The following is a 12,615-nucleotide window of genomic DNA, read 5'->3' on the forward strand; positions in this document are numbered from 1 at the left end:
ATGAGTGGGTAGGTATTCTGTCCTGTAGGTATTGTGAGTGGTCCTTTTGTATGAGTGATCCACATGAAGATTACAAGTAAGATTAAGCATTTATTCTTACTATTATTACTTTTTTTTTACCATTCATATTATATTTAAGATGAAAGAACATTTTCAAAATAATGGTCTCTCTTTCCTCCATCCTAAGAAAGAGATAAATATCCTGACACAGTAGTCCAGCTTCAAAGGCTTTCTTTCAAAACGTTTGCCATCATGTAAATCACAGATACAAAAGCAGAATGTTTTGATTTCATGGTGTTTTGACCATTTTAATTCTTTTATTGTGCTGCACGTGCCGGTGGGAGTACCAATAACAGATGACTGTGACAAATGCAGTTAACACAAGATCCATATTAATGTTGTAAAATCCCCTTGATATGTTTAAACAGATTTTAATTATTTTTAATGTCAAAAGACCCAAAATATATAGCTTAATAGTTCTTCAAGAAAGCTTTACTTAATATGTGAATGTAAAACCCTCTCATAAAAATGAAACTTTTATATCGGCCTTAGTCATTGACATAGGGTATTCATCAAGTCAGCAATTTGTGTGGCAAAGTGCCATTTGAATAGTGTATTGTTAGAATACTTATGGTCCACTTGACAAGGGCTCTTGCTGTAAATAGTGCAATTTGACTCCAGCTGTTAAAGAGTGGCTTTGACAGCAGCCAAATAGAATGGAGATGCTTTACTGCACCGCAGAAAAATCAATATTGGGTTCTTGTTCATAGTAACCTGTTTTCTCTTTTTTTTTTTTCAGATTTATACAAGACTATCTAGAGTTCATTTGCGAAAGTTTAAATATTATTTTGAAAGTGAGGCTGTTTTATCTTCAGATTAATGTTGGTGGTGAATGATGCTTGTGTTTAGTTAAAAAGAAAAAGACAGTGCTTTGTGGATTAGATAAAAATGTGATGATGCACCATTATTTCAACTCTGTTTATAGGGATGGATGTTAGGATGTGGTTGCATAAGTTGTGTAACTAATGACAAAAAAATGTTCTTTCCTTCCTCTTTGTGTTTGATTTCTTTTTGCAGTGCCACTGTAGTGTCCATGTCGATTTTCTAAGTATAGGGTTTTTTTAAAGCAGGTTTCTTTGTTGTTCTCCCTGCTACAACCCCCACAGATGTTGACAATCTGTAGTGCCATTGTAGATTTTCCTGAAGCATGGTCTTGCTAGTGCTGAACAGTTTTCCAGCAGTATTCAGTGACACAAGGTTGCTATGATACCTGGCCAGTAGCAATAGGTATTGAATCACTGGTCTTAATTACAATAGAATCCACACTAGACTGTGCTCATGGTGTTTATATGGAACTAGCTCTCATTATACCTTTAAGTCATAGTTCTATTTGAAAATTGGAGCTGTGTGAAAAACTGGTTTTAAAAATAAATTGAAATGTTTCAGTGCGTCATATGAAGATTTCATTGATGCACATAAAAAGCTGGATGTGTCTGGGAATTGTTTTCCTGGTGTTCCAGAAATGGTTCATGTTGGAAAGTTTCCTACCTTTTCAGCTTCAGTCTTTTGGATATAAATCTGTGTTTTTCATGCACTAATATTTCTAGTGATTTCAATAACGTAATCAGAATGGTCTGGGTAAAAACACTGGAGGGAAGAGCAGCTTATAAAATCTGTGCAATAGCTGCTAAACCTTGAAATATTAAATTATACTACTGAAAATCTAGATCAGAAAAGGACATTTTTACTGTGTATATATGACAAGGCAAAGATGGGGGAGAGAAATGGATACATTCATATGTGAACTTTTAAAAGTATATGTATTTTTGATATATTAACTCAGCAATTTCTTAAAATACCTTGTGTTAGGAGTTCTAAAAAACTTGATATTCACTTATATAATAGCATGTATATTCTGCTCTGAACAAAAATACGTAAAGGCAAGAATGTCCAGAAGTTATAAATAATAAACGTATCTACTTCGTTGCTTCAAAGAATAAGTGAACCACAAATGAAGACAGTAGGGCAATAGCAGCTATTTGTTTTAGTATAGCAAAGGAAGCAATTTGAAAATAAAATTGTTATTGGAAGATTTGAAAATCACTGCTAGTTAAATCTTACTGATGGAAAAATTGACAGAAAAATAGAAATAATATACAAGCACAAATACCAAATAATACTTAGCAAATAGGTAATCAGGAGTGATACCATAAACAGTGGTGTCACAGACATGAATTCCTTTAATTTCTTTCCTTTTATAATATCTAGAGCCTTACTATGGTGAATTACGTATCTTGATGATTTTTCTGAAGTGGATTATTAGGCACAAAGCAAAATGAAAGCAGTAGAATATTTGTCATTAAAGTTGGTAACATCACATTGCTGCTGCAAGGGTATTTCTTTTTTTTGTTCTGGGACTAGTGTTCAGTAGCTATATTTAGTAGTTTATTAAGTAAGTGTAACAGGAAAATGAGTGAAGAAGAAAGGACTCAATATATACAGATTTTTTTTCTCTGTAATTCAGTTGCAAAGCCTTTTAGTACTACATTTCCTGTGAAATTTCACAATTAAGTATTTTATCAAGGGACCAAGATAGCAACATAACTACAGTGAAGTAATAACTTTGGAGTTATGAGATTAAATTTGTACCAGTTAAAAAGAATTATGATCCTGAGGGATATTGATAGCTTTGACCACATGCCATCTTTGATGGAAGTTACTGTAGTTTTTGAATTTCCCCACCAAGTCAAGAGTTTGTTGATTTGTGTTTTCTCCATTGACTGCCTCAAAGCAAAATTAAACCAAAAAGTTGCCATTGTGATATTGTGGCACATTTTAATCTTGCAGATGTGGATAGCAATTAACACAGGATGACAGAAATCTGACGTTAAGTCTTAACTACTTATTTCAATGCTTTTGACACTGGTTCTTTTCTACTGTTACTGTAGTGAAGCTGACTGACTTAGAACTTTTTTCCCTTCCTAGACAACTAATTGGAAAACATACAGTTTCTGTCTTATGGAAACGGTGTTCATGATATCGTATTTGCCACATAGGACTGTTTCTTTTAGGTCTAGGTGTGGAGCTGGGCACAATTTGAATTTTCCTATCTTGGATGTTATCTTTACTACTCTCTAGTCTGGAAGGTGTGACTTGTTCTGTAGATAAGCCTAATTGATCTTCCTTCTAAGTGTTCTACCTAATTCTAAAATAAATTACGTAATCTTTGTTATAACCTTTTATATTTTTATGTTGTTCAGTGGTGTTCTTTAAATTCTTCACAATTCATGATAGTCGTATGGTGGAATCTTTACCCTTCTGATAAGCATCTTTTCTGTTTTAAACATTAATTCCTTGGCCTCTTATAGTTAATTTAGTATTGTTTTAGTGAAGAAAAATTGTAACAAGAATTGAGTGAATTCAGTGTGAGACCTTTTCCTAGGTTTCCACCTCACACATCCATTAAAATAAAGAAAAAAGTAACTTTTTCAGAAGCACATCATCATCTTACGTGCAACTTTAGAAATAGGAATTGCAGCAAACAAACGTTACCCTGCAAAAGAAAGACTTGCTGTCTGCTAGCTTCCTTCTGATAGCTAATTGAAACTCTTGTCTTGGTTACACAGCAGAAATAAAATCCTACGTTAACCTATTCTTTGATTTCAAGCAAAACAACAGCAGTGGTTATTTGTATATTAATTCTCAAATGTTAATTTGTTCTAGTGGTCAGATTTGGTTCTTGTAATACTTACAGGAAAGGATGACTCATCCAAGCAGACATCTGAGAATGTTTATTTCCAAATACTGTCCTTTAGGAAGCCTCTGCAGTAAGATTGAACAGCTTGGAAGGAAAGAACAGTTTGAAATCTGTGTGTGCAGAAACTTAGCTGCTCTCCTGATACATTCTAGAATGCTATAGGATCTGAAGAAAGTCCAGCTTGCCTATTCTTGAATTTTTAAGAATGCCACTTTCTAGAGCACAGAGGATTTTTGGTTTATTCTTTTTCTATAGTAGAAAGTCACTTGCTTGTGAATTGATCTACAACTTTTATGAAGATAAATATTCTGGGTGGGACTCTTATAATTCAAGATGGGAAATGCACTGTCAGAACAGCCCAGAGAAAATACGTTGTTTCGTTTGAAGTCAGCACTCAGACATGTATTGCTAACTTAATTTCTATTTACATCAGTCCTTCTTAGGATAAAGCAATATTCTCAAGCTCCTGAAAGGTCCTGTTGGCAGTATCTCTGTGTTCAGCATTATGTCTCACAGGTATTTGGATGTTCATTCATCCGGTAAATTGTTCAGTATGATAATTCCTAAATCCTGAGCCAGCAGTCTGTGGCTTTGGATTGCTGTGGCATTACTTGTCCAGTTGATGATCAAGGAAACTTTGGAGATGTTCCATCTTTTCTTCTAAAGTGCTGAGTGAGAATGAAAATTTTTCACTACCACCCATCTCTGAGCTGCAAATATTTCTAAAGATATGGTTAGGAAATTTACTTTTACATTCAAAATAAGTTAATATATTAAGATGTAGGCAGAGTCTTTGAATATCGAGTGTGTAAATAATACTTAATTTAAAAACCATCTTATTCCTTCCTTCTGTCTACTTTTCATGGCACAGAGACTGTCCATATCAGAAATGGATCTTAGTTTGGGATGAGTGGATCTACAGTTCACTTTTATATTCTTTCTATGATAAAATTATTAGACAAGATTTTGTCAAAAGTATTGTGTTTAGAATTGCCTTTCATATAGTGTGCCCAGACAGGCATATGAATTCTAGAACAAAACAGAAGTTGTCTGTAAAAAATAGTCTGTACATTTCTTCAAGTATTTTTCTGAAAAATAAAGTGTATACTTGTTTTCCTGGTGTTGAGAACCTATGAAGAATATTCAGTATATTAATTTTACTTGCCTGTTGTTCTTTGATATCTTTTAAAGATTTGTCTCCAGAATCACTTTTACGTGTACACTGTAATTAAATCCAGTAGAAAACTCTGTCGAGTGTTTGTTATGGAGAGAGAGCATTAACTTTAAAACAGAATGTGCAAAACATTAAATTTTCATACCAGGCCTCTACATTGAGCAATAGATGTGTTAGCAGTTCTTCCCGAACAATTGAAATGTTTGTGCCCAGTAGATCCATCTGGACAACAATCTGCCTGACAGTAGCCTTCCATATGTGATAAAAACAGGGTTTATTCAGTTGCTTAGACTATTCATCACACAGCTTGAGCCTGAAGACTCCTTGGCTTAATTACTTACGTTGTGCCACAGATGCATCCGGAGTGAGGCTGCAGTGGCTGTTCAAAGTGCCATGAAGATGGCAAAGCCTTCCACTGGGATTTAAAAAAAGAAAAAAGAAAGATGACAATGTTGGGGGGAAAGAGGGTGACTCTGCTTGTGTTGCAATTAAGTTGATAGATAAAGACTGGTGCAAACTCAAAAAATATTGTAGCCTTTTCTTTATGGGCAGTGGATTCTTAGGAGGATCTGGCATCCTCAGTAATATGACCAGAGTTGTCAGGAATACCATAATAAAGGTCATGCAAGGTAAGTTCCAAACAGCTTATTTATATTAGTTCATATAGGAACATTCATCATGAATTGACAAATTTGTTTGGGACTGCATTGTCCAAGTGATGAAGCCTGAGGTCAAGCAAAAATTGCATGTGAAAGCAAACTGGGGCACTACTACTGACTCCAGGCTTTTTCAATATAGTCCTTTATATATGAGTACAGAGCTTTAAAAAGGGTAAATGAATAAGAAAAGAGTTCTGAATGCCTCCATCAAAGGGATCCTCTGTCCTATGACTAGGTGAAGTGTCTGGAGGTAAGGAAATATGAATGACCTTGGGATAGGGACACCATAACTGTGTGATACTCACCCTATGCACGAGGCCAGCATTGCTTTGTAGCAGGTAGGCCCAGCCTCTTTGTGCACTTTGGGGAGACCATGGATTCTCTTAGTGACAGAAACTCTTCACATGCTCCTTAAATTCGAAGCTCAGGACGTAGGCAGGGTTAGACAGGGGTGTGATGTGTGGACTGCTGATAGGAGCTAATATTGGATTAGGAAGTGCACGTGGTTTTTATGTGGAGATGAGAGTGTAGCCCATAATTTGCATCCTTTCTTCCTCGGCAGGTTCTTTTAGAGATGGTGTATGTTTAAGTGCTATTTCAATTGTATACTTGCTGCTTGTAACTATTTTTAAATAAGTGCATCTTTGCACGTATCCTGGATTGCTCATCCTTTCAACAGAGCAAGAAAATAAGATAGCTGTGTATTTGCAAAAAGGTTATGAGCTGAAGAAAGTAGGTTTGCTGATGGGATTTACCTGAAATAAGACATCATTCAATGCTTAGATTATTTTTAACTTATAAATACCTAAATAGGATTGAAAGACCATATTTCTATCTAATTATTAACATTTCTTCAGGCATGAACCTGAGAATTTGAAGTTTCTTTTTGGGAAGGCTTGGACCTTCATTTCAGATTTCTGTCTTACATTTCTTAAAGTCCTTGCTTTTTAAATTATTGCATCAAAATTCTAGTCATAAAATACATGAGTGTTCTGTACTCTCCAACTGCCTTAGTACTCTTCCACTGAATGGTGTTTGATCATGTGCTGTATGCTGTACTGTTGTGGGAAAAGGTTATACTAATTTTTCTTCTTGCTCGTCTTTTAATGATCCACATAATTAAATTAGGCTTTCTAAATTTGGAAGTGACTTAATACTAATAGGTGTGTAAATTACATCAAATTTTTAGTTTTTTATTTGGAAGGCAAATCCAAAAAATACAATTTCCCAGTAGATAAAGAGTTGTTCTGTTCATGGTGTAGGTTTAAGATGTGCTGTTTGAAATCCGAGGTTTTTGTGGAACTTGCTAACAATATTTTATGCTCATAAACCAGTTTGAAGCCCCAAACACAATTTCATTTATCTTTATATTCTAAGCTTTATAGAGTCTACAAAAGTGTCCATCTGTTCAGTCGAGATTGCTTCAAATAGTGAGTGGTCAGAGACTTAGCTGATAAAGGTCAAAGAAGCCTCTTGACCCCGTGATTCTTGCCAAAGCAATTGGAGCGTAGGGACTGATATACAGTTAGATACAGCTTGCTAACGTGAGCTCCACTTTAATTGGTAATGATAGCAAGAATACACAGTAAAGTCATTGCTGAAAGAAAACAAAAAGTATCCAATATAGTAATTTATTACCAGTCAGTGGGTTTCACACACTGGGTTGTTTTACCCCTGCAGTGGTCAGAGAAAGCAAAAAGGTACTCTAACACTTAACTGAAAATGGATGCCCTGCTGCTATCAGAGATGCATGGTGGTCAAACGATTGCCTGTGCCATTAGCTTGGTAATGTTTTCTCTATTGTAAACTCAGCTCCCCATGTTCTTCCTGTGCATCAGCTGCAGATTGAAGGCTTTCTCGTTTGTCTTCTATTTGTGCTGCCAATCATCAAGCTGCTGTTCACCAAGCACATTTCAAGGAGGCAATTTTTTTTACTCCTATCGACTACCATCTCTAGCAACTGAGGGCTCAGAGGATTTAGAAATAAATGTAATGCTTTAATTTACACTGTGCCAGCTATTTTGCGCATTGTTTGTATTTGTTTTCTGTGACAATTCTATGAGACAATTATAGGTTTCCTATTTTACCAAAACTATGCATGAGATCCATGTTTTGGGGACACATTTGCAGGTACTTATGCTACTATTTTCATTAGAAAGGTTGAAGAGAAAATGTCTTTGCGAGTAAAGATAATTTTTAACCGAGTCAATAGTTAAAAATACACCAAAAATGCAAACCCAAACCCAACAAAAGCTAACGCAGATATTCCTTCCCACCATCAAGGATAAAACGTTATGTAGAATAAAATAGAGCTATTGTTGGCAGTATAAGTTACTGTATAAAACCCTTAGGTTTGGTAGCCGTGCTTCAGTTAACAGTTCTTCAATCTCCACAAAGTATAGCAGGAGGGTAAGAGTAGCTAAATAGCTTTTACAAGCAGTTGGGTGATGTAGTTTATTTTTGTGAGCCCAGAGCCAGACCAGTGATGAGGTGTGATTCTGAGATGTTATGACTTCTGAACTTCTGTTGACAATCCAGTGACTGGCCTGATCAAGACACAGAAAATTCTTAACTATCAATAAATTTTGTTTGACAAATTCTACTACCCTCCCCTTTCATTTCTGTAACAGGTTCTCCACTTTTTAGTTTTATTAAAAAAAATAGTTTATTGTCAATGTTAATGATTGCTACAGAGTTAATGAAGTGATTCACATGTGTAAATAGTCTTTAAAGTTTCTATTTTCTTTGTAGTGTAACAAAAAGTTAGACTACAGTAAAGACAAATGACAAAAAAAATTCTAATTTCATTGAAATAAGCACATTGATATTGCATTATCAAACATCATTGTGGTATTTCAGAAATTATATCAAACTTCCTAGAGACTATAACATGTGGTGGTTTTAACAATTCTATATTGGGTTTTGTTTAAAAAATCTTGTTGGAAAATGCACAGTAGAAGTGGACATTCTTCACTGAGCAAACAGTAGGATGGTGGTATTTTACTGGTTAAGTTTGCTTTACTTTATTAATAGTATGTATATTTAATAATGAAACAATTACTCTTTAAAACTCCTTCAGATAAGACTTATTCTTTTATAATGTACCTCAGTAGGCTGTTGTATTGTATCTATATTAAAAAGCAATGGCCTAATTGCTGTCAAAATAGAAAAGTACATACCTTCAAAAAACCAAAGCAAATCAGAAATAGAAAATCCCTGACCTCAAGAAAAATAAAAGAGCAGTGTACCCTCTATGAATGAAAGAACCTTCCAGTCTCTTTGGCAATATTTCAGTTAAGCTCTACACATTCTCCTCCCCAGTCTCCCCCTGACTAATCTACCTAAAAATTCCCATTAAAGTAAGTTCTTCAATTTCTGTCTAATATTTTATTGAGCCTTTGCAGGTGGCAAGCAATGGATAAAGGAGGAGATTGAACTTGTTCAGTGTTAATGGATCAAAATATGTTCTTTCAAAAGGGAAAGCTCAAAGGAACAGAATTAAATCCCATGAATATTGCATAATTTACAAAACTTATTTAGAATCAACATATGAGCTATCATCAACAGGATAGCTCACACATGCTTCGTACAACATGATTCATTCTGCAGGCACTGGGAACTTTGGGACCAATTTTCTGTCACTTTTATCCTGTTATGTTAGGGGTAAATTGAGAGTGCAGTGGATAAAGAAGGCCAAAAGTCTGGAAGAAAGGTCACATTTAATACTTCAGTACTCTTTTGACATAGGAGTTGCTACTACTTTGCGCTGTGAGAACTGAGCAACTTCTATTCAGTGGTATCAAAGTGGCATCTGAGTATATTTTGAGTCTTGTTTGCCTTCTAGAATTTCTACTTTGTGATTTTACCACTTTATTTCCTTTATGTAAAACGAATGTCAAGACCATTCTTGTCAAATCTGTTTTTAGTACAAAACCCACAATAGAATACTTCTGGTAAAGAAAGTAGGTATGTGGAGAAAGTACATACGTATGAGGAGTTGCAACAGTAGGGGAATCCCTGCCAGCTAATGGAAGTGTGTATTTTAAGTGGAATACCATTCCCAGAACAGGTTGGATCCCAGTGGAAAAGGCCTTTAGAGATGAGGAGGCAGCTAGGTAAAATAACACTTGAATTGTACTTCCCATGAAATTTTTATGTGATATGTCTGTCTTAAATCTGTTAAAGATAATGGCATGTATTGATGCAGTTGGGGGCCACAGAAAGCCCAGCCCCCTGCTGCCCCCTTCCCATACTCATTGGGAAATTTTTCCTTGGGTACTAAGGTAAGAATGAGTAAAGGGGGAAAAGGTGTAGAAGAACGGGGTTGTAACTTTTGGAGCAGTGATGAATTGCATGCCAGAAAACTGGAACAGGCTTCCTAGAGAGGTGTACAATGCCCCAAGCCTGTGAGTGTATAAGGGGCATTTGGACAATGTCTAGTTGGACTAAATGATCCTTGTAGGTCCCTTCCATCTGGAATAGTCTGTTCTAACTCTTGTCTGATCCTGGCTCAAACATCTTCAGTGGCAAACTGGAGAGGTGTTAGGGGATACCAGCCATGCATGGAAAACAGCTTTTCATTTCAAAGTCTCCCTGTGCTTTCCTGGATGTAGAAAGCTTGTTCTGCTGTGGGGCAGTGATGCACAAGAGGTTCACAAGTCTCAGGATATAATTTTAGTCTGTTGTCAGACTTTTTGTTTCTTTAAAGCTAACAGTAGGTTGTCTGTTACTGTGCAGATATTGTAACAAAGAAATATCTATGGACAGATTCTTGATGGATGTTTCAGAGATGTTTATTTCCCCAGCTGCATGGCCGGGGCTCTGCCGAGGAGCCGCGGCAATCACGGACCCGAGGGTCCTTCCCGCGCAGGGAACACGCAGGAACACGCAAGGGAACACGGAACAACCGGTGGGGAACGAGGCTGCCCCGGGGCAGGGAAACGCCGTGCCTCCCCTCAGAGCCCCTCTCCCAGGGCTGCATGGCAGGGGCAACGGCCCCTGACAGTTGTCCACGTCAGAAATAAAATTTAGAACTAGAAATGGTTAAACTAGAAAAGAAAAGCTGAAATGTATGATGTAAATACCTGTTAATCTGCTTTTCAGTAGTCAACAAATGCTGTTTCCAGCTCTCTAGTTTGTAGTTAGTTCTATGTGTTTCCTTCCATTCCCTGTAATCTTCTGTTACTGGGAATAACTTGCACATACTTCCTAAATAGCATTTTATGTCTAAAGCTTTGGATGCCCACCTGCTTTCATTGAAATGAAATGCCTGTGGCAGAGAGCTAAGATAACTTGGCAGACACTTTTAGGATCAATGTCCATAAACTTTCATATTGCCAATAAACCATAAATGTTTATTGTGGCTTCACATGTAGTGGCATCACCAGATGTCTCAATGGATTGACATTGTCACTGTGTTTTCCTTTGTTTGGATGGTGATTTCACTAAAGGTTTCTAAATGGGAATCAACCAAATGTAAGTGTATAGAAAGAGAAAATGATAGGCCAAATAATAATAGCTTCAATTAATGTTAAAGCTAGCCTGTGAATTCCAGTGTTTGCATTCCATAGGGTTCTCCCTATCTATTAGGAAACAGCATAATTAAAGATTAAAATAATCCTAGTGTTTAACTACAATGTATTATTTTTTGAAAAATGAAAAAGGAAAGGTATAAGAAGAAAACATTAACAAGCAGTTACAATCTCTTACTTACGACTCCCTATGGAGATCTTTAAATGAGGTTATGTATTTAGAGTACATCCTCATCTGGTGGGAGCATCATTCCCTAAATAACAAAAAGCCAAATTGTATTACTGCCCAAAGCTAAATAGTCAAATGACAGAGTTTATACAGTTGATTTTTTTCCTTTGTGTTATATTAACAGTTTTAAAATAGCTAATTCTATAAAAATCATAATTTGTAATGTAAAAGGAGTTAGGTAAGGAGTGGTCATGAGAAAAATGAGGTAAACAACATCGCATTCCAGCAAGATCTTGTTGCTGCCCTGTTTATTAACACTTGATGGTTCATTTTGAGATTTAAATATTCTCAACAGAAAGTTCTTTGCATTAGTAGAGTGTTTCAAATTATCATAAGAAAATTAAAACTAACAATGATCTAGAAAATTCTGTATTGCTAGTGATACGGAAGCTGGTATAATCGTTTGCAAAAGTATTACTAAGATGAAAAGTTGCTTCTTGACATGTCTTTCTGCTTGTAAAGGTGAAATAGAGTGAGCATGGTGCTGAGAGCATAAGCTTGTGCAGGACAATAAAAACATACAAGTCATAAATGCTTAAAGAAAAGGGCAGAAGTGTCAACGAGGAGTTTATATTCCCTCACTTCTGGTGTTACCCTGAAGGTAAAAGATACTTCTTTAGCAGATGCAGCAGGATTATGATATAAGATGTTGTGTCACTGTGTGAACTCATCTGCTGATTTTTAAAAGTGCCCAGAGACATCCCTTCTACTGGAGTTTGTCACAGAATAGTGTCTACCCTATGCCAAGGACACTGGTAAAAGAAAAGATGTAGAACTTTCTTCTTAATGACAATTTACTGTTTAAATAATGAAACTGCATGGCTAAAATGGAGTAAATTTTTTTTGTGAACATGATTTTGGACATTTCCCAATGTTCAGCTGACAGTTCATCATCATCAAGTTACTTCTACAGTTTAACATGTGAGTCTAAAGTTGTGAGCAGCTGTAGCTCTTCTCAAATCTTCTGGTTTCAAAAGCTGTGTTCTTTGGGCATTTATTAACCGTAATCAGCCATGTGTTTTTATATCAGCACAATTATCATGTCAGGATGTAGCACTGAAATGATGCTTTACAAATTACCATTACTGTGAAATTTGGGGAAAGTTGGGGAAGAAGTATGGAGAATTCTAGAAACATGCAGGTAGGAAACAGGATGGCACATGATAAAGTCAGATGTTCACAAACATTGTAGTAGCTCTGTAGCCTTTCCCTCTCAATTATTTTCAGCTAAGATAATTAATTGTATATGTGGTATTTATTTTGTG

The 12,615-nt window shown here is 35.9% G+C and overlaps 1 protein-coding gene across 7 annotated transcripts in view; it reads left to right on the forward strand.

Moving 5' to 3' along the window:
* The window catches only part of WDR72 (WD repeat domain 72), a 104,066-nt gene that overhangs the window by 39,204 nt on the left and 52,247 nt on the right, over positions 1-12,615 (forward strand). The window lies entirely within an intron of this gene.

The sequence above is a fragment of the Corvus kubaryi genome, unplaced genomic scaffold (genome assembly GCF_017639235.1).
Source record: "Corvus kubaryi isolate FWS band 111438036 unplaced genomic scaffold, C.kubaryi_AGA036_p1.0 37394, whole genome shotgun sequence".
Classification (NCBI taxonomy): Eukaryota; Metazoa; Chordata; class Aves; order Passeriformes; family Corvidae; genus Corvus; species Corvus kubaryi.